The sequence below is a fragment of the Macaca thibetana genome, chromosome 10 (assembly GCF_024542745.1).
Source record: "Macaca thibetana thibetana isolate TM-01 chromosome 10, ASM2454274v1, whole genome shotgun sequence".
In the NCBI taxonomy this organism is placed as follows: Eukaryota; Metazoa; Chordata; class Mammalia; order Primates; family Cercopithecidae; genus Macaca; species Macaca thibetana.
Window position 1 is genome coordinate 78,630,282 of NC_065587.1, and position 23,309 is coordinate 78,653,590.

The 23,309-nt window shown below is 36.2% G+C and overlaps 1 protein-coding gene and 1 long non-coding RNA gene across 2 annotated transcripts in view; one reads left to right on the forward strand and one right to left on the reverse strand.

The window, feature by feature from the left end:
• Nucleotides 1–23,309, reverse strand: part of PAK5 (p21 (RAC1) activated kinase 5) — a 603,498-nt gene that overhangs the window by 419,252 nt on the left and 160,937 nt on the right. The window lies entirely within an intron of this gene.
• Nucleotides 2,480–22,850, forward strand: LOC126929052 (uncharacterized). The gene is made up of 2 exons (XR_007717046.1): nt 2,480–2,872; nt 22,238–22,850. It is a non-coding gene; the product is annotated as an uncharacterized LOC126929052 (long non-coding RNA).

Here is a 23,309-nt window from a genome sequence, read left to right on the forward strand (position 1 = left end):
AATCTAGATCCTTTCCCTGCCTTTGTTACTTCTCTAGCAGTTCTGTGAAATTAGGGAGTGGAAGCTGAGGTAATACTTGAGGGTGTTCAATTCTGAAATTCTTCATTGGTTCTTTTAGTTGAGGACAAGCTTCCTTAGTGAGAACGATTACTGCCAAATTTATCTCTTTGTTAAATTGGAGCATGTGTGTATTACTTAAGCATAATGCTAAGTACACTGTATTAATCATTACATTGCCATCTTCTACTGGCTATTAGAAATTATTATTTAATCCAATATGTAGAAAACTACCCAGTGATTTCTAAAACTGGATGGTAAGTTTAAAAAAATGCACTATTGATTACTACAATACATTTTAAAATCTAAATTTAATATCTAAAACGTATCTAAAATATAATTATAATTATCTACACTTCCCTTTTGTTCTTTTCCTATAGGTGTGTTGTTTTTACATTTTGTCTAAATTACTCTTCTTATTTCATTTGTTTGATTTTTGCTTTCAGTTCACCCCGTTAATACACTCTTTAAAAATGTATTATAATTTTTATTCATTATACATTATATTTTATGTGTATTTCAGTCAATAAATGCATGGACTTGATAATAAAAATTCAGGCTATGCAAAAGAGCACAAAATAAAAATATAAAGTCTTTCTCTATCCCTACAACTGTCCTACTTTGCAAAGAGGACTATGTTTAACATTTTTTGGTTTTGGTTCTTGTGATGATTAGCTTGGAAATTCTAAATCACTGCTGTTCAATAGAAGCATGGTGTGAACCACGTTTAATCTGTCTAGTAGCCATATTTTAAAAAGTAAAAAGAAACAGGTGAAAATAATGTTAATGATACATTTTATGTAATCTCATTTATCCACAATTTTATTATTTCACATATAGTCGACATAGTCAAATTTAAAAATGAATATTGTAAATTTTATGTTTTATCTTAACTGTATTTATACTTATAGCACATATTAATTCAGATTAGCTACATTTCAAGTGTTCAATGGCCACATGTAGCTAGTGGCTATCATACTGGACAGTAAAGATCTAGATAATATGCTAAATAAATCAAATTTTTTGTTTAGCAGTTTTAAACAGTATTTGCTAATTTCCTGCCAAAAAGATGAAAAATTCAACATCTTGTGCTACGCATTCTATCTTACAAATCTCATTAAATATGTATTTTTAGATCTCCCATCAGTCTTCTTTATTATTTTGAAAACTATACCTACTCTTCTTTTCTTACACTAGTATTAGACAATATCCTTTGAATTCCAGCTATGCAAGGTGTGGAAACTAATATTCCCTCACTTCTCTCCACCTCTCCCACATGCCTCCCAACTTTTGTCAAGCTATATCATTACTTTTAAATTGTTAAAGTTCATAACCTTTTTATTTTGTTCTATCACTTTAATAAGTTTAATTTTCTTGTCTTGTTTTAGGTCTCTAGAAATGTAAAACATGTGACAGTATTTGAAATATTATGAGTTTGGCAATTTCATTGTACAATCAAGCAGTGTGATTGAACCCTTTGGAAGTACAATCTCCCACTCTCAATCTGTGCTACTTAAAGAAGAAACATTCTGAATATTAAGGACAAATAAAGTCTCATTTCCTGTATTCTATCAATTTCTCAGAATTGTGCTTCAGTTTAGTTTGTTTCATATGAGGATCATGGCTCATTATTCAACGTTGTGGTTTTTCTTGAATTCTCTTCTTACCTTTCATTTACCTCGTTAACTAAGATATATACTGGCCATTTTATTTTTAGATCATCATGCTTTTTCATCATACCACTTAACATACGAAAGTGACTGTCTTCTTAAAGACTATCTCTGGTAGCTCACTAAGTTCCTTTCCTAATTTGAATTTATTGCCTTTATGTCTGCTGCTGAGCTGTGATTCTGGGATTTAATTTCATTGCTCTATTGGCTAAATTTGCAGTTTCTTACATGCCAAGTATTTCTCTTTCAGCAAGCAAAATAATTTATTGAATTATATTCTCTAGTAACTTTAAAAAAAATACACAAAAGAAATAAACTTTCTGAAGCTTTGCATGTTTGAAAATGGCTTTATTTTCCCTTTACACTGGACTGGCACATTTTAATTTTCTAAGAAACATCAGATATCTATAATAGCCTTTTATGCTATAAATGCACATTAGGGTGTCTATACCCTATGGAAATTAAAATCAGTAATTACACAGTTTTGGATGAAATAAATTCTTGGACTTCTCCCCATTAGAGTCCCCACAGCGAATCAATATTCCACACTTTACCTTTAGCCACTGTTTTGTACCAGTTGGGAAATCAAAACTTTCATTAAACCAGACTTCCTGGTAGATACTTAGAAGAATTACAACACTCTTCAGCATGTTTAGAAATGTCCTTATTCCTGCCCACATTTTACAAAGACATAATCACATGGTAGGTGCCTTTGGGACTTTTGAAATACATTCTGTGAACGAGAAGAAATGCCAACATGTTGGCAAAACTGATTATTTTCATTGTGGATCTCATGCTTGCTTTGGCCGTTTTTATTATCTTTTATTTAATGGCTGTCATTGGTATTTTCATCTCGGTCATTTTCTGTATTTTCAAAGCGGAGATGGAAAAAAACTGTAACTTCAACCAGCCCTGAATCTGGGCGCTGGATTCTCGCAATGCTACTGAGGAGCCTTTGGCAGGCGGCGCAAAGAAAGTCAGCTCCAAGCTGCTTCCGGTCCATTTTCCAGCTGTAGGAGAAGGGTCTTCCCTGCCCAAGGAGAGTGGTCCCCTCTTCTGAAGAGCGAGGAGCTCCCTGCGGTGGAGGAGGCATGTGAGGACTTCCCAGAACCCTGCACCCACCTGACTGAGAGGTACTTTTTAAGGTGAGCATGTTAGACACCGAGCTTCATTTTCCTTCTTAATGCAAGTACGATACATTCTTGAGAGGAGAAAAACAAATTCTTTTAATCACTGCCTTCTAGATTTAAAAACTGGAGTTGTCATCCTCTATAAATACTACAAAAGTTTTTGTTTTTAGCTGAGAGTCTCGATTACCCAGCAAACCAAGGAATCCTACCTATGTTATTTTCTCTCCCAAGCACTGATTAGACAAAGGGAAAAAGAGGATGAAACTTCGGTTTTAATCTTCTCTAGCAGTTTGGCTAAAAGGTTTGGTGTAAGAGAAAGTTTGAGAAAATGGATGCTTTGATCATCCCTATTCTATTTCACAACTTTGGTTCAATGGAAGCAAATTAGACCAGTTTTGCCTTGGTTTTTGATAGAAAAAATGGCTACCATAGGTTCCCTGTGTTTGAGTTTTTGTGGTATAAATCCATATATTTTACAGTATTTGCATATATGTTTGTTTTCAGAAGGTTCTAGTAAGTTGATTTAATTTTAGCAGTTGTGATTACAACTTCTTAAAACCAAGTCCTTGTTTTCATATTTTATCTCCATTGACTTGTAGACTTCTGACTTCTTAACTTTTTAAAAGTATTTCTTCCAAACAAACTGAAAAATCATTTCAGTCTAAATGTCAAATAACACCTAAATGAATTCCTTTAAAAATATAGCAAAATCATACTCAGTGAAGGAAAAACAATAGGCTTAACCTCAGAGGCCATAAATGCATAAACTTTTAGAAAAAAAATAAAGTGCTTTAGTATAATAATGTTATCCATAGATCAGTAATGCTGCTTGTTGAAGAGTACAATAGCTCCTCCACAGAAGAAACTGATTAAATTTTGTTGAATGAGTACAGATTGTAGTAAGGGATTTTAAAATCATCTCCATTGCATCATTTACCAGGTTTATGCACAGAAGTAGAGGGGCTGACCTACCTGGTGGGATGGGGGATGCACAACCGAAGAATACCTTAAACAATTGCCCTGGCCAGGCTCAGTGGCTCACACCTGTAATCTCAGCACTTTGGGAGGCCAAGGCGGGCAGATCACGAAGTCAGGAGATCGAGACCATCATGGCTAACACGGTGAAACCCCATCTCTACTAAACATACAAAAAAATTAGCCGAGTGTGGTGGCGGGCGCCTATAGTCCCAGCTACTCAGGAGGCTGAGGCAGGAGAATGGCATGAACCCGGGAGATCGCGCCACTACACTCCAACCTAGGCAACAGAGCAAGACTCCGTCTCAAAAAAAAAAAAAAAAATTACCCTTAACTGCTGATTACCTGCATAGAATTTACAATTATGGAAGCAGTACTTAATGAAATGGTTTTTCAGTTATAAGAAAACTTGACTACTATGCAAATATCTGGGAAGAGGCGCCCAGAGTATGTTTCTGTTTGTCTTTAAATCTTGCCATTATTTTACTCCATAACATATGTAGAAGGACTAGAGGGATGAGTAATAACTTAGGTAAATGTTGATTCAGAGGAGGCATAAGAATAGGTCCTGCATGTGAGGCACTGGTGAAGTCAGGTATCACGGGGAAGAACTCAGGGGCAGGGGTAAGGAAGAGGAGTATGGAAAAGAGACATGTAAATGCAGGATGTGATGAAATTGAAGGGCACCGAGGTGAACATTCACCTTTGCCTTGTGTAAGCTTTTAGAAACTGAAGAAAACTCTACACTCTACTGTGCTAACATTCACTGGGGATGGGTCATGGTTGGACCCCAACAAAGATTTCTTGTGTGGTCTTGGCCATTTGCTCCAGAGTTCTCTTGTTTATCTCCTATGTGTTTCTAATGTAAGGGATTAGGGTTGATGGCAATGATTTGATAAGAAAGGAAATCAAAAATGCTTTACGTTTTGAACATGTTCTGAAGCTGGTCCTCAACATCCACTACACTCCTGTCTTATACCTGGCTTCAGAGGACCTGCTGACCCTGCAAGGAGTTTAAGTTTGTGTAACCTGCCAGGTTCCTCCAGCTCCACTTGAGTTATTTTTGCATCCAAAGCTGTCTGTCCCTTAGTTTCTATGTGGGTTCCAGAAAGGTAAGTTTAGTACTACTAACTTATAAATTCGGTTAGGTGAAAATTCATTTCTGAGACTTATTACTTATCAGTGATTCCACCAGGCAACCTAGGAACCTTTTGGCTCTATTTTTTAGACTACGCCAGCCCACTCTTAAAATTCAAAAGGGTCTTGAGAGTCACTGAGTCCACTTCTCATCCAATATTATGCGGTATCTTCTATGAGACACTTGTCCAACCCACGGTCTGTGGGGCTGCGACCCAGGACGACTTTGAATGTGGGCCAACATAAATTCATAAACTTTCTTAAAACATTATGAAATTTTTTTTATAATTTTTGCTCATCAGCTAGCGTTAGTGTTAGTGTATTTTATGTGCTAATGTTAGTGTATTTTATGTGCTAGCATTAGTGTTAATGTATTTTATGTGTGGCCCAAGACAATTCTTATTTTTCCAATGTGGCCCAGGGAAGCCAAAAGATTGGAAACTCCTCCTCTATAATATCCCTGAAAGATAGTTGTCCACCTTCTGCTTAGCCATTCTGCATGAGCTGCAATTTTTTCCCTCACAAGGCAGTGTGTTGTTAAGAAGTTCTTTATAACATACAGTGGAAATCTGAGTCTCCACAACTTTCATTGCTTTGTCCTATTTTTACTCTGTTAAGCAATCCAGAAAACAGTTGACTAAGTACAATGACTTCACAGGAACCACAAACTCTAAGGAGAAAGATCAGCTTCTCCTTTTATAAATTTCCTGCTTTCTACACAAAGCGTTGAATAATGTTGCCTTTTTCAGTGCAAATACCCCATTTAAGATCATAATAGTAAGATAAATCTAGAATTATTGTGTACATTATTAAAAAATTCTTGATGTGTCTTTTTTGACTTCTTGCACATATTTGCTAATCAGGAATTTTGAAATTCATCTCTTCAAAGCTTCCTCAAGTCTGGGAGTGTTGCCAATTTACACGGAAGAACAACATTTTATGAGTGCATTCGTAACTATTAAAATGTAATTCTAATGCACTGACCCAATTTCACAGCACATCAAAAATTTAATTCAACCCAAAATGACTCTCACAGATGTCTGATAATTTTCCAGTGGATGTTATTTGTAAGGTCAGATAAATTTGAGCATTTTAGAAAATTGTCAATCTTGCCAATACAATTTTTTGTGAATACGGCAACAGGAAAACCTCCAGTAGCAAGCTATGCTAATCTTTACAGAATGAAGCCCCCTTCATCAAAGGTAGCTGAGAGTGGAGAAAATTGGGAAAGAGTGCAGCCATCACATTTCTGGTGGCAGTGGATTCAGCTAAAGAGGCCCTGGGGCTGGAGTAAGGAAGTCCCCATGTTCAGGATCCTCATGGCTTTATTAGTAGGTTTGGGAGAGTCAGAGTGCTAGAAGCCAAAGATTTTCTGCCTTTGTGGAAGGCTGAGGGTGAGCAAGCTTCTAGAAGACAAGGAGAAAGTCAGTTCCTGGAATGCATATCTATAGTCCCTTTTTTGTTTCTGCCTCTGGTGACATTTCTAGCAATATACAGTTGGCTCTCTCTATGTATGGATTCCACATTTGTTAATTCAACCAACCATGTATGAAAAAATATTCAAAAAAATTTTAAAAGAACAATACAAAAATAACACAAATTTTAAAAAATATAGTATAACAACTACTTACATAGCATTTACACTGTATTAGCTATTATAAGTAATCTAGAGATTACTTAAAGTATACAGGAGGATGTGCATAGATTAAATGCAAATACTATGCCATTTTATATAAAGAACTAAAGTATCCTTAGATTTTGGCAACACTGGGGATCCTGGTGCCAATCCCCCATGAATACAGAGGGATAACAGTAAAAGCATTTGGATCTGGGAGTCCCTTTAGGATCTGGACCACACCACTTACTGGCCGTTTATTTGTATCAAGTGACTGCCTCCTTTGGCCTCTTTTTCTCCATCTGAAAAGAAGGACATATGAAACTAATGCCTTGGAAGTCCCCTTAAGGCCTAAACTACTATAAATGTTATCAAACAAAATGAGTTTAAAAGTCAGATGCTGGCCGGGCACGGTGGCTCACACCTATAATCCCAGCACTTTGGGAGGCTGAGGTGGGCAGATCACAAGGTTAGGAATGCAGGACCATCCTGGTCAACATGGTGAAACCCCGTCTCTACTGAAAATACAAAAATTAGCTGGCCATGGTGGTGTGCACCTGTAATCCCAGCTACTCAGGAGGCTGAGGTAGGAGAATTGCTTGGGAGGGGGAGGTTGCGGTGAGCCGAGATTGCACCCTGCACTCCAGCCTGGGCAACAGAGCAAGACTTCATCTTGGAGTGGGGGGAGGGGGGAAGAAAAGACACCTGGTCGGCCAAGAGGGCAATTTACACAGATGGTTTCTCAGCATCTGTCACTATACTTTGCTAATACCTGGGAAATGCATGAGTTGTGGGAAGCCTCAAGGGGCAGGGTAAGAGTTTTTAGGAGCACTTATAGGACTAAGGGTAAATTCTTAGAATAAATTTTCTTGGGGGCCCGACATTTATCTTCATGTCCCCCTTGCACCACCTGCTCACAATTAAAGTGCAACATGATATGCACACCTACATCCCACAGGTATCCATTGTCCTGTGTGTTCAGACAGGCTATCTAAACATCTAAACCCAAGTATTTTTGTTCTATGTACAAGCAAGGTATCTGTTTTATATTCAGTATTAATCACTTGGATTATTTTGCCTCCCAAGATATCAATTTGTTCAACTATAAAATGAATATATGGTGTAAATACTATCAAAGAGTACCACCTGGGTTAATATTATTTTAAGGGTATATTGAGTAGCTATTCTTTGCTATTAACTCTACTAGGGGGTTTGGCAAAACAAAGACACATAACACATAGATGTAGGCTTCAAAAGAGTTCTCATTTTATTTCTATTTGAAAGCATCCATGAACTAAACATGAACTAGAAACCTCAGGTAAAAAAAAGTAATGTTTTTTCAAAAGTTAAAGTTTCAATAAAGTCCCAGAGTTTGCCAACTTCGATTTTGTTTATTTTTAATATCCTGTGTTTTGAATGTGAAAAGCCAGACAATCTAATTGTTTTGCATTGTAAATAATCTTTTTTGACTTATCAGACAGAATTTGCTAAAAGTAAATGAATTATTTGTCACTCGTTTCTTGGGTATGACACCAAAAACACAGGGAAAAAGTGAATTTTTTTTCAAAATTAAAAACTTTTTATCAAAGGACACAAGTAACAGAGTAAAAAGGCAACCCACATTATAGGAGAAAAGATTTGCAAATCATGTGTCTAACAAGGGATTAATATCCAAAATGTATAAAGAACTCCTACAACTCAACAACAACAAAAATAAAAACTTGGTTAAAAAATGGGCAAAGGATTTCAATAGATATGTCTTCAAAGAAGATATACAAATGGCCAATATGACGTGAAAAGATGCTCAATAAAAACCACAGTGAGATATTACCTTATACCCATTAGAGTGATTACTATTTTTAAAGAGCAGCAGAAAATAAGTTTTGTTGAGAATGGGAGAAATTGGAACTCTTGTGTACATAAAATGGTGCAGCCACTTTATGTACAGCCACGGTGGAAAAGAGCATGCCAGTTCCACAAAAATTAAAAAGTAGTGTATGTGATTCAGCAGTTCCACTTCTGGGCATATACCAAAAAGAATTGAAAGCATATTGGTGTACATATTGTACACCAAAGTTGATAGCAACATTACAACACCAAAAGGCAGAAGAAATTAAAGTGTCCATTGATGAATGAATGTATGAACAAAATGTAGTGTATTCATTCAATGAAATATTATTCAGCATTAAAGAAGGAAATTCTTACACATGCCACAACATGGATAAATCTTGAAAACTGTTTTTTTTTTGAGATGGAGTCTCACTATGTCACCCAGGCTGGAGTGCAGTGGTGCAATGTTGGCTCATTGCAACCCTCGGCCTCCTGGTTTCAAGAGATTCTCCTGCCTCAGCCTCCTAAGTAGCTGGAACTACAGGTACGCACCACCACACCCAGCTAACTTTTATTTTATTTTATTTTATTTTTATTTTTAGTAGAGATGGGGACGGGGTTTCACCATGTTAGCCAGGATGGTCTTGATCTCCTGACCTTATGATCTGACAAACTCGGACTCTCAAAGTGCTGGGATTACAGGTGTGAGCCACCGTGCCCGGATGAAGACTTTATGTTACATAAAATAAGCCAGTCACAAAAAGACAAATACTTCCATATAATTTCAGTTATATGAGGTATACAGAGTTGTCAAATTCATAGAGACAGAAAGTAGAATAGTGGTTGCTAGAGATTGGGGAGGGGGGACGTGGGGCATTGTTGTTTGATGGGTACAGGATTTCAGTTTTGTCCGAAGAAAAAGAGTTCTGTGGATTGACAGTGGTGGTGGTTGCAAAACAATGTGAATGAACTTAATGTCCCTGAACCGTACACTTGAAAAATGGCTAAGACGGTAAATTTAAATTCTGTATATTTGAACACAATAAAAAATAATAAAAAAGAAATTAGATCAATTATATTCTGGCTTTTATTATTATTATTATTATTTGAGACAGGGTCTCACATTGTTACCCAGCCTGGAGTGCAGTGGTGTGATCTCGGCTCACTGCAGTCTTGCCCTCCCAGGTTCAAGCTATCTTCCTGCCTCAGCCCCAGTAGCTGGCATTACAGGTGTGCACCACCATGCCCTGCTAATTTTTGTATTTTTTTATTTTGTAGAGACAAGGTTTCACCGTGTTGCCCAAGCTAATCTTGAACTCCTGAGCTCAAGTGATCTGCCTGCCTCAGCCTCCCAAAGGGCTGAGATTACAGGTGTGAGCCACTGCACCTGGCCCTGGCATTTTTTTTTATAATTATAAAATGTCACATTTATTGCTGCAGTGCTGTTAAATACAGGACAAGTCTCCAAATTGACTTTAAAGAGGTTCATTTCAAAATCCCAATAATCTAGCCAGCTGTGTCGACATATATAAAATTATTTTTCTTTAAAAAAAATGACTTTTTTTCAAAACCAGTTACCTTGAAGCACTCAGAGCACAATTTCCACCCAATAATTGTGGTTTTGTCCACCTCCCCATATTTTTTCCATTTTTTGTGTTGGGTTAATCTCATTATATGTATATAATATATGTAGATATAAATATATCTACTTATAAAGATAGATATCTGTTATATCTCTCTGTATATAGATAATTATATTATGTTAAATTATCTATATAATTATATTATAGATATATAATTGTAGATAATAATATAGATAATATAATGATACCTATATACAGATATAACAGATATCTATCTATATAGGCATAACTCAATTATGTAATTGAATTGTATATATAATTTATTTTTTTGCCTGATTATAAAAACGAGGCTATGGGGAATGATGGTCTTCACAGGGGTATTTTGTATAGGTAAACTCTCCAGATTATTTGGCTTTTAAAAACTGGATAGGACATATATGCCCAGTCTCAACCATGGCTGCATAATAAAATCACCAGCAAGGTATTTAAAAATAATAGTTTTTTGGTTCTAGGGTAAAGCCTTGACATGGAGATTTTAAAAACATCACCAAGTGATTGTAATTTGTGGCTACAATTGAAAACTACTGCCCTAGGTTCTCAGTCATTGAATTATATTAGTCTGATCATTTGGTTTGTTCTTGGCACTGATAACCATGAAGTATCTTATCTTAGTTTGTTTTGTGTTGCTCTGACAGAATACTTGAGACTGAGTAATTCATAAAAAATTATTTTGCTCATGGTTCTGGAGGCTGAGAAGTCCAAGAGCATGGTGCCAGCATCTTGTGAGGGCCTTCATGCTACATCATTCCTCGGCAGAAGCAGAAGGACAAAAGAACATGAAAGCAAGAGAGAGATGTGGCCAAACTTGCTTTTATAACTAATTTATTCCCACAATAATGACATTAATCCATTTATAACAACAGAGCCCTCATGAACAAATCACCTCTTGTTAGGCCCCACCTCCAAACACTGTTACCATGGGGGATTAAGTTTCCAACACATGAATCTTGAGAGACACACTCAAGCCATAGTATATTTACATTGATTAGCTAGCTTTTCGTAATGAAGAATTCAATGTTAGTAAGCCACACCATGAAATCCTACAAATAAGTATGGTATGTTCTTAGATAAATTAAAAACAATTCATAACAATTCAGTAGCACATTTATCAGATTTGCTTTCAGTCTTGAACAAGGCGAGTCAACAATTCACTTCATGCTTAATGGCAGTTAATTCTTAAGAAGATTGTTCAAATGTAAAAACACAACAATGACCTGAAAGCCTAACCTGAAGGTTCTTATCAAGAGATACCAAAGTAAAGACAAAATAAAACAATTGCAGAATATTTACTATGTGATTGTTCTTAAGGGAGACTCCTGAACTAGGTGACAACCATATTCTCAGAGATTCAGGTTCATTATTTCTGTTGGGTATTAAGCCATCATGCTGTAAATTTCCAAGCATGACTTCTTCCCAAAGCCCATTTATTCTTCACATTGCCTCATGCATGCTCAAAATCCTAGCATCAAACTAACGGCATGGTTTATTTCTTCTCTGGGAGCTATAGACGTAGACTCCATTTGAAGTCTTGGCCCTATGCCCTACACATTGTTGCCAGAATAATCTTGGCAAAATTTGTGCTCAAAGACTTGTAATAATTCTCACTCACCTAAAATAGAGTAATTGTGAATAACTTTATCTGGTATTCTTAGTTTTCTAGACACTATCTTTCCAGCCTTATTACCAATGATTTCACTATGCATTGCTGAGATTCAGCTGACCTAAACTAAATGTGGCTAGTCTGGGCTCCAAGCTGCAGGTTGGGCCCAATGCCTGGTCCACAGGTCCCCCTTCCTTCTTGAACTGGCAGCTACATGAGGCATGATCTTCTCTTTGTGATGGATGGCTGGAGCACAAGAAGGACATAGGGACACATGTTGACTTTTACAGTGCAGACTTGGAGTTGGCACATTGTCACTTTGGGTTATGTTCCATGGGTCGAAGAAAGTCACATGACTGGGCTCAACATCAGTGGGGCAAAGAAGTGCATGCTGTCTACAGGAAGTCATGGAGGGAGGTGGTGAATATATATCTGCTGAACAACAATATAATATACCCATAAAATGTAATAGAATAAAATTTTTCATAATCAATAATACTACCAATATTATTAAATAGTTCTTATTTTATGTAAAATAAAATGCAGGCTTAACATTGCCTGAGTGAAGTTTGATATAGGATTTGAAGTCCATATTCTTAAATGTTTGAGTTTTTTTAATGACTTCCATTGAACAGAAATCAGGTCCACTTACTGGAAAGAAGAAACTGAGTTCTTTCTATGCCATTTTTCAAGGCTGGAAATTGTTCCACGATACGTTCTTTGAGTTTCTTTCTCTTCCTCCATCATCCCTGATAATGGCTAAGCTCTCCCAGAAGTGCACACAGATGAGGCCAAATGCAGTACTGTCTTGGTAGAGAGAACAGGGGCTTTGGTGCAAGGAAAATGAGTCAACCACAGACTGGCTCTGAACTTAGGCCAAGTCATGTAAACTCACAAGTCTATATAGTTATTTAGTAAAACTTGCCTGAACTGACTAATGGGTTGCTGTGTTCATTACGTGAGATACTATCAGAAAACAAAATTGGAAATATTAATTATAAAATAGATATCCTTATGTATACAACCAAAGTCACATGTCACTTAAAGAGGGGGATACATTTCTGAGAAATGTATTGTTCAGTGATTTTATCATTGTGTGAAAACATCATAGAGTGTACTACACAAACCTAGATGGTGTAGCCTACTACATGCCTAGGCTATATGGTATGGTCTATTGCTCTTGGACTGTAAACTGGTACAGCAAGTTACTACACTCAACACTGCAGGCAATTGTAACACAGAGGTATCAAACATAAATAAACCTAGAAAAGGTACAGTAAAAATATGGTATAAAAGATAAGAAATGGTATATGCCAGTAAAAAGCACTTACCATGAATGCTGCTTGCAGGACTGGAAGTTGCTCTGGCTGACTCAGCGAGGGAGTAGTGAGTGAATGTGAAGGCCTGGAACCTTACTGTACACTGTAGACGTCATATACACTGTACACTTAGGCTACACTAAATTCATTTAAAATATTTTTCTTTCTTCCATAATAGCCTTAGCTTGTTATAACTTAAACATTTTTAATTTTTAAAACTTTTCAACTCTTTAAAAATAATACTTTGCTCAAAATACAAACACAGCATACAACCGTACAAAAATATTTTCTTTGTATCCATATTTTTGGAAAAAAATTCTATTTTCATTTTTATGTTGTTGAAAACTAAGACATAAACAATACATTTACCTAGGCCTACACAGGGTCGGGATCATCAAGATCACTGTTTTCTGCCTGCACACTGGAAGATATTCAGGGGCAATAGCACGTATGGAGCTGTCATTTTCTATGGTAACTATGCCTACCTACTTCTGGATACTTCCTGAAGGACTTGCCTGAAGGTGTTTTACAATTAACTTTTTGTTTAATAAGTAGAAGAAGCGTGCCTTAAGGCAACAAAAAAAACTGTAGTATAGTAAATACATAAATCAGTGACATATTTATTATTATTATACATTATTATGTACTGCATACAATTGTATGTGCTATGCTTTCATGTAACTGACAGCACAGTAGCTTTGTTTACACCAGCATCACCACAAACAACGTTAAGTAATGCATTGTGCTGTGATGTTGTGTTGGTTACGATTTCACTAGACAATAGGAATTTTTAAGCTTCATTTTGATCTTATGGGACCACTGTCATATATGTGGTTGTTGACTAAAACATTGTTAGGTAGTTTTGAAATTACATAACTGCAATTTGTCTAGACTACAGTCTCTATAGATTCTAGTTTTTTCCTACTGGGTTTACTTACTTAATGTACTTTGCCTTTAGCTAGTAGTCAGTTGCCATTAAGAATAAAGCAAAAATTTTCATTTACAAATGGCTAATGGCATTCCTATATTAATTCTCATCCTTAGAGACCATTGACTGAAATAGATTATAATATGATCAATTAGCTAATCATTTAATGAATCATTTGGTACACAATAATTGTTTCAAATTTTCCATTGCATAATACCACCTAATAGATATTGACCACAAAGGAAATATCCCATTGAATCAAGTAATTTTTTCCTCATTTTTAATATATGTGATAATTATCTCCATAAATATCTCGAGACTTACTAAAATTCAGTCAAGTAGTCCTGTTAAACTACTTAAGGATTGCTAAAATTCTCCATTTCACTTTATGTGTGAATGGTTTGCTGGAAAGAAAAGAAATAAATGATTGAGACATATATCCTGGATTTATTTTTCATTTTGAATTTTGATCTTTAGGGATTTTATTTAATAACAAATTAATAATAATAACAAATAATAATAAGTGATTTCATGTCATTGGTAGTTTTGACAAGTTCAAAAGAGCCAAGTGCATTTTTATTTTAAAACAAGACTTAGGCCGGGAGCAATGGCTCATGCCTGTAATCCCAGCACTTTGGGAGGCCAAGGCAGGCAGATCACTTGAGGTCAGGAGTTCAAGACCAGCCTGGCCAACATGGTGAAATCCCATCTCCACTATAAATGCAAACATTAGCTGGGTGTGGTGGCACCACGCCTGTAGTCCCAGCTACTTGGGAAGCTGAGGCAGGAGAATCACTTGAACCCAGGAGGTGGTGGTTGCAGTGAGCTGAGATCACACCATTGCGCTCCAGCCTGGGTGACAGAGCAAGATTCTGTCTTAAAACACACACACACACACACACACACACACACACACACACACACACACAAACAAGACTATGTTTCTGAAGTAAGCCTGCCAAATTTAGGCAATGTATTTGGAAAGACTTTTTATTCCTAGGTGTTATGTTTCTTAGAGCTAGATTCATTTAACTGGAGAGAACTTACAGTATGCTCGAGAAAAATAATATAAACATAACTGCTGTGGAATCATGGAACTGTGTTTATATATCACAGATCTCAGAGATATAAATTAATCATTCAGTGAAAAATACAATCCCTGAAAATAGACATGACTATAATAAAATCAATGAGCAGTTATGTATAAAATCCAACTTTCCTAAATATATGTTTTATAAACACTAATATAAAATACAAATGTGAATAAATATAAATTTTCTCCAACAATTTTGTCTTTAGTTTGAAAAGCATAGTCTTTTGCAAAGTTCATAAATTGGTATGTACACATTTTCAGTTATCCTAGGGTGGAGATCATCTTGAAACTTCAAAGTGAACATACTGACATAGGTCACAGAACAACACATTAATAAGAGCCCCCAAATGAATTGCCACACAGCAGACTTCATTCTATCTTTTTAAAGTGATGAAACAGTCTTCCTTTTAATGAAAAATGCTCCAGGCCCTGACAAGGCCTGGCCTGCATGAGTCAGGGTGAGGGTAGCATGAAGACAAAAGGATTCTAATTCCAAGTAGCAGTATATGGAGCGCCCATTGACAAAGCATTTCAATTCCTCAAGTATCTGTGGTCTTGACAATGTGACACTACAACAAACTCCTCCCTGCAGAGGGTGGTGGCATATGTTTCTCCATTTTTGAATCTGGGCTGGCCTCTGGACTTGGTGAGGCCAATAGAGATTTAAACCTGCGTCTCAAGAGACCCAGCTTGAGATTGGCCTGGGTCTCAAGGGACCTGGCACTTCTGCTCCCTTTCTGTTGGAGTCCTGCCAGCATCTTGGGAACAAGTTTCAGAAGATTGCTAGAGGATGGGAGCACATGAAGAGCAGATCGCAACCATCCCAGGGGAGGCCAGCCTGGACCAGCTATAGCCACCTGTCTCCCAAACATGGAGAGAGGCCCCCGAGTTTAGCAGAGCTGCATACTTGACCCACAGTGAACCACAGATGCATGAGGGAGTCCAGGTGAGATCACAAGAACATCCAGCTGACCCATAAGCTTATAAGCAGTAATATCTACTTATCATTCTCATCTACTGCTTTTGAGTTGTGCCAACTCATGCTGGGGGTGCAGTGTTTTTTAGAATATCTCAGTGCTTTCTAAGAAACTTTTAATTTTTCCCCCCACAGAAACCGCTGTTTTCATGCTAGATTTAATCAAACTTACAGTGGTTTTGTAGTTGTGAGATAATTCATTGACTTAAGCACATTTATAGAAACTCTGTAAAATGTGTTTGAATTAAGTAAGCAAATGAATTTCTTGTCTCGTTGTCCTATACCTTAGACTAGCTAACTAGTAAATTTGTACATAGTAAAAAGTAAATAGTGAAAGAAGGTATAAGTAAGAAGCAGTAAAAACAAAGTAGCAAAATGCTTTGTTCAAATAGTACTGCCAGTACCAAAAGCTGGAGTCCAAATGAGGAAAAAATAAAAACAAAACTAAAATGAATATTAGTTTGCAGATTCAAAAGCTAGTTCAATTGAATATATAGTATCGAAAGCAGAAAAGATGTCAGGATGACAGAACTAAGTCTAAATATAACTTTGCTCTCAAACATGTCAAGATATACATTAAAATGAATAAAAAATTTTCACAAATTAAATTAAAAAGTAGCTCAGGAGGCTGAGGCAGGAGAATGGTGTGAACCTAGGAGGTGGAGCTTGCAGTGAGCCAAGATCACGCCACTGCACTCCAGTCTGGGCGACAGAGTGAGACTCCATCTCAAAAAAAAAAAAAAAAAAAAAGGAGCAAACACATATCCTATAAAACATGGATAATATAGGGAAATTCTAAAAGGGTAAAAACTTTCAAAGCTTAAACAAATCCAGACCAGGAAAATATTAATACAAATTTGAAAGTATGATACTAATGTCAGAGAAGTTTGAATTCAAGGAAGAGTCTAAAAGAGTTTAAACACATAAAGATGAAACATTTAGAACACGCATTTACCTAAATAATAAGATAACAATAAATAACGTAGCAAAAACAATGACAAAACCATAAATTTCAAGAAATGCTAGGAAAAAAATATAGATAAGAAAAAATTTGAAATTCTGCACAAAATAATTGAAGGTAAAATAATGAAAATATATTAAATTCTATAGTCTTATAGAATATACTTCACTTTAATCACTTATATTTATAAAGCAATTGGCTGTATATTAGGGGAAAAGCAGAAATAGTACAGACTACATTCTTGATGCGCATACACAACCACACACAAAACATAAAAGATAATAATGAAAATCAGGGAGAAAAACTACAACCACCCTGAAATTTGTAATTTTCTTCCTATAAATGTCTAAGATCAAAGAAATAATCAAAATTATAATTGCAAAGTATTTAGAAATTATTATAATTAAAACAATAAATATTAGAAATTAAAAGCAGAGAAAAATACCTACCCTTGCATATCTATATAACTAGCAGGAAAGAATAAAAACAAAAGAATTTAGCTACTCAAGACCAAAAGTTAGAAAATAAAAACAAAATAAACCTAAGAAAAGGAAGAAAATAATAAAGATAAAAGCAAAATTAATTAATTAGGAAACAAAGTGGGTAAATAGATTGAAAATAAGTAACTAAGAGTGAAGTCGTCTATAAGTAACTTGCTAATGAACCTGGTCACCAAAAGGAAAAAACACAATATTAAAATTTGAAAATGAAGAATAACCAAAAACAGAGAGGAACATAAAACTACCCAGAGAAAGTATGGTGCACACTACAAATAAATTGGAAATTTTTCCTGATATTGAGGATTGTATTGAAAAACAGAATTCCCAGGATTGACTCCAGTCGCAGAATGTAGCACATATTTACACATTCGCTTCCTAGAAGCAATCACAAGAAATTGATACCAATTACTTCTTTGGGAAAGAAACTTGCAGGGGAAGGAGAGAAGTTCCTTTTTCGTTTCATTCCTTTCTGAACTATCTGTATGTCCATATATGATTTTTTTAAAAATATGGGCTTATTGGGAAATTAGATTATATATTTATTTGTAGTAAGACAAATGGAGAAAAACAAAGAATAGTGGCTCACACCTGTAATTCCAGCACTTTGAGAGGCCAACACGGGTGGATCACAACGTCAGGAGATAGAGACCATCCTGGCTAACACAGTGAAACTCTGTCTCTACTAAAAATACAAAAAAAAATATTAGCCCGGTGTGGTGGCGGGTGCCTGTAGTCCCAGCTACTTGGGAGGCTGAGGCAGGAGAATTGCTTGATTCGAGGACGCGGAGGTTGCCATGAGCTGAGATCGTGCCACTGCACTCCAGCCTGGGCAACAGAGTGAGACTCTGTCTCAAAAAAATAATAAATAAATAAATAAAAATAAAGAATAAAAGGTACAATCATGAGTAGAACACAAAGGCTGATGATCAAACAGTCCAGCCAGAGTGATGATGGGTGGAGGCTGGAAGAAACAGACCCAGAGACTTTGTGCTGGGCAACATCTGTTTCTACACCTGCCTGGCTACCCCATGGACTGTCACTCAGAGTTCCAAAGTATACCATGTTGGTATATGTATTTGTTTTTCAATATTTACTTAGATTTATTTTGGAAAAATATCCAGTATATCCAGCTATTTAACAAAATTGAGGATTAAAACTATTTGATTTGGTGCTATTTTTGGACATGCATATTACACCAACAGAATAGCTGCTGATGCAAACCTGTTTGTTCCCTCTAGACAAGGAGATTAGAAAGGGTAGGTAGGTTCCTCCTTAAGAAAGAAGCAAGTAAGTTGAAATACAATTTGTTTTGTTTCTTGTATTTGAAAGTGCAGTTTAAACAAGCCAAATAGATACCATATGGCCTTCAGTAATTTGACATTGAAGAACAATGTATGATTTATATTCTATTTCCAGCTACTGCACAGTGAGTGTGCTGTGATACCATGTTTTTAAATTCCTCTCTGCCTTTGCCCTTGTTGTCTCTTAGAGGCATTACGTTTATTTATTCACTTATTCATTTCTTCTCTTTTTTTAACCAGTGAACTCGAAAACAGATTGAAACTAAAAATAAATAAATAAATAAGTTCAAATTAAAATTTCTCCATTTTAGTGACCTCACTGAAGCTGTGCCATTATCCAGGGTAAATACGCAAGGTTTGTCTCTCCCCCAAGAAGATTAAGGGGACACACAGGGGGAGGGAGTTTAGGAGTGGAGGTTTACTAGCTAAAAGAAAGAGAAAGGAGAATAGCTCTCTCTCTCTTGTGAGACAGAGGGGCTCCTGAAAGGGAAAAACCAGCCTGTGGCATACTGCACCAGATTTTATAGGCAGGCTTGAAGAGGCAGTGTCTGATTTACTAGGGCCCACAGATTGGTTGGACCAGGTGTGACATTTACACAGTGCACAAGGAAGGCTGGCCAGCCCACCCTAATCTTATTATGCAAATCAGCTTTTCATTTGGCTGGGGCCATCTTGTCTGCTCCTTACTGTACGCATAGCTGGCAAAAGAAGGGAACATGGAGTCACCATTTTGAACATGCCTAGTCCCAGGTAGACTTTTCTTCTTGGCACAACTACTGGCATTCACTTGTGCAAGTTTCCAGCTTGCTTGTCTATGTCTGCAGCTCGATTTTACAGGCTGCTCTTTGTTAGAAAAGAAAATGATTTGGGGGCTGGTTTTCATTAAAAGGAAAACTTTACCAAGGATTTCCATACCCTCACTATCTGCCTAAATAATTTTTTCTTAACTCCTATATCATCACCACCTCTATGAGTTAATATTGTTTTGTTGACACTCCTAAGTATAGCATTATTTTGTATTGTGATAGTATATATAGCCCTGACTCCCCTACTAAACCCCAAGCTTCACAAGGTCAGGGCCATGTTTCATTGTTTTAGAAATCTGTAACACCTAGCATGTTCTAGATTATTTTTAAATGTTAAGAGAATTGCATTAAAAATTAAATACTTAAATATTTTTAGATCAAAGCATCAAGGTTAATATCTTTGTAAGGGTTCTATTATGAGTGGTAATTAGATTTTCCCATTAAGTTTGAAGAACGTCAGTTTCACAATGCAGACTACTAACCACTATACGATCACAGCTGAAGGAAGCCAGTTTCAAATAGCACGGTCATCCCTCATTTTATCTACAACATGGATATATATGACCACATTTGGGTTCCCAATAAGTAGTGAGAGACACAGAAGCATTTAATATTGCCAAAAGAAAGAATCGTACCATCGCCATGCTGATCTGTTTGTCTGTCATGATAACTAGTGCGGCTGTCTTTGATAACCAGTAGGAATAAGGAATTCCCTACAAGTACATAGTACTTAAACTAATATTTGAATAACCTACTTCAACATGAATTTTCAGTCCTCTTGGATGGCTTACAAGATGGTCCCCTCCTCCCCAAAATTGCATCATGTATTTGTTCATTTATCTTTTCAATCAATAGTCATTTATCAGGTGCATGTCAATTTAGGAGACACTAAGCTAGAGACACTTACACAGCATAGACGAGTGTTTTAAAAAGTGAAAATACTTTATACATTCATCGCTTCCTCACTGCACTGCTTTGACCCCACATAAGAAAGGTGCAACAGTTTCTCTTGGGTTTTGCTCATAGCTTCCCCAACAGATAAGAACGTTTTATTTCATTTAATTTCATTTTAAATTTATTACTTCATGAAAGTGAGATAAAATTTGCCTCATTATCATAAGAAATATGGAAATGAATACTGGACATTTTCTAAGCACATGCATAGTACAGTGGACTCACAGCTTCCACTCTGTGTTTCTCAGTGATGGAGGAGTTAGTGAGGTCTGTCCATCAGTGCCTGCCATGGGGAGGGTGAGGGGCAGGGTTCAGGCCTCACATTTATAGCAGGCCTCATCCTATTCCAGATGTAATCTCCACATGCAGCCACAGCGAGAAGTTGCAGGGTTAAAAGATAATACCACTTGAATCCTTGAAAATAAACACTAAAAATATATCCAAATGTTTGACCGAGTTTGGTCATTTTTTCATTCTATTTTCTTCATTTTGGTCACTTCCTAATTTTGTTTAAGGCTCTCACTAAATTATTTGCATCTTGATCCTGGCTCAGTATTCTTAGTTTCTCATTTTCAAGTGCCTTGTTTCCTAAAACCTTAAATGTCAAAGATCCCTGGAGGGACAGGTGGGGCTCAGGGGAGAAAGACAATATATAGAACTCTCAAATATGTCTTTCAAAAGAGTGTCATAAAAAACTTTTAAGACAGTATTTATTTACTTACAATTTATGCACCTCAAATCAAAGAAAACACAGTAGGGTGTCTCTTCCCTCAATGTGATTGTCCCCCTCCCCTTCCAAATGGCATTAATTTAAAATGAAAAAATAGGATAGAATTCTGTGTTCTTCCTTCTTCCCAACTTGGTACCATAATTCGCACGCTCCTCCTGCCCACCAAATTCATACCTTTTATCAGTCTTACAGGCGTAATTACAAGGAGAAAATTTCATTTAATTGTATTCATTTTATTTTAGAAAGGAGACTGAAACTTTGGAGGATATAAAAATATTTACAAAGCTATGAAGTATGTGCTTAAGTAAACTAATTTCACCAGTTCTCTTTATATTTTTAAAAATTTGAAAATAGTGAAAAAATATAAAAATAAAAATGTGCTATATTCTCACATTAAAAAAAAAAATCCTATGAAAGGGAGAACTCAAAAATCTGTTCTCTAATACTCTGCCCTTGAGGTCACCACTGTTCAGAGCTTGATATTTGTTCTTCCCATGTTCTTCTTAGACTTATTGTGAAATGTGTATGGGCTTATCTTGTAAAAATAATATTGAGCACAGGGCTCATCCTTCCTTGTCTGGTACCTGGGGAGATTTGGGCAGGTGGAGAGACTGGTGTATGAGAAGGACCTGATAAGGAAGTGATTGGGCTCTGAATTGGTTGGTTTGCGTTTGAAAGGTTTGCTAGCAGGAGAGTTGTTGACTTACTATCTCTAGAAATTAGTGAATCCTGTGAGGCAGGAGCAAGGCCCTGGATGTCAAGCCTTCAGAATACAGAAAATCAAAAGACACAAGGTTAGTATACCCTCATACCTGCTTTTTTAATTTAAAGAAACCCAGAGAATTTGCTTAAGTGTTTCAAGCTAACAAACATTTTATTCGTGTGGCATAAATAATATATGAACAGACTTTTATGAGTAATATAACATCTGCAGCTCTTAGAAAATAAAACATAGTTAATTAGAGAAGGCATGAATTATGTAATCATTACTTTTATGTTTTGTTCTTTCTAGGTCATTCAAACTGTCATCCACACATGAATAACAATGAAATTCTCATAAAGAAGCAGAAATACCCAGGAGGCATGAAGAGTCATCATGCTTCAAAAGTGCATGTATTAGGACTTCATGACCTCAGGAAAAATAGACCCCATAACTCTTAAAAGCTCAACCTTGGAAAGGAGAAACATGCTGTTTGATGACACAGCACTGAAACTTGTTGAAATATCCTTGGAGCTTGAGATGTTGAGAGCCATCAAAATGTTCTTAACAATTAAATTGAAAAATGTTTCTTCAAAATGTCTTAGCCAACCAAATACAAACATTTTTGTCATTGTGGAAAAAAAAAAAAAAAAAAAAAAAACTCGCCAATTGCCTTTGCTAGTCTCAGCACAGCCCAAGAGGAGCATCCTTCATGAGCCAACCGAAAAACAGTGTGCAGTCTATGCTTCTGACCAGATGGGCTTCTCTTGTCACCATAACATTATGTATTAGGACTTCATGTATTATGTATTATGTCAACACTTTATTCATTATGCTGATCATACTCTGTATTTCACTTGCTCTGGTTATTTGTAAAGCTTTTCCTATTTCATCATTAGATTATCCTTAAATTTTAGCAACTGCATTTTAGTCACTCTGTATTCTTAATAGTGCCTGCCTAAGTGACATATTAATAAGCATTTTTTTCTGAATCAATAACCACCCCCCAAAAAAATCTGCAGCCATAGTTGTAAATACTGTACATTCCAAAGAGAAGTGAAAATGAATGAAGGACCAATTTTGAGGAAGAATTAGAGTTCTCAAAATTTTAACAAGTATAATCAGGAAGTTTTTTAAAATTTAACAAATTCAACAAGTATGTCAACAAGTATTCAACAAGTTAGAGTTATAAACATTTGTTCAAAATTTTACACATGGTTAATACCTTCAGAGCAGTGAGTCAGCAGCAAGACTCTCATTTTTAAAACTTTACATTTTAAGGGTGGAGACCATTAAGGATGGAGACCATGTTGATGTCAGAACAATTGGTCCAGGGGTGTGTGAGGAGCCACTAGGAAGGGAGAAACAGGGAAATGTGGACCCA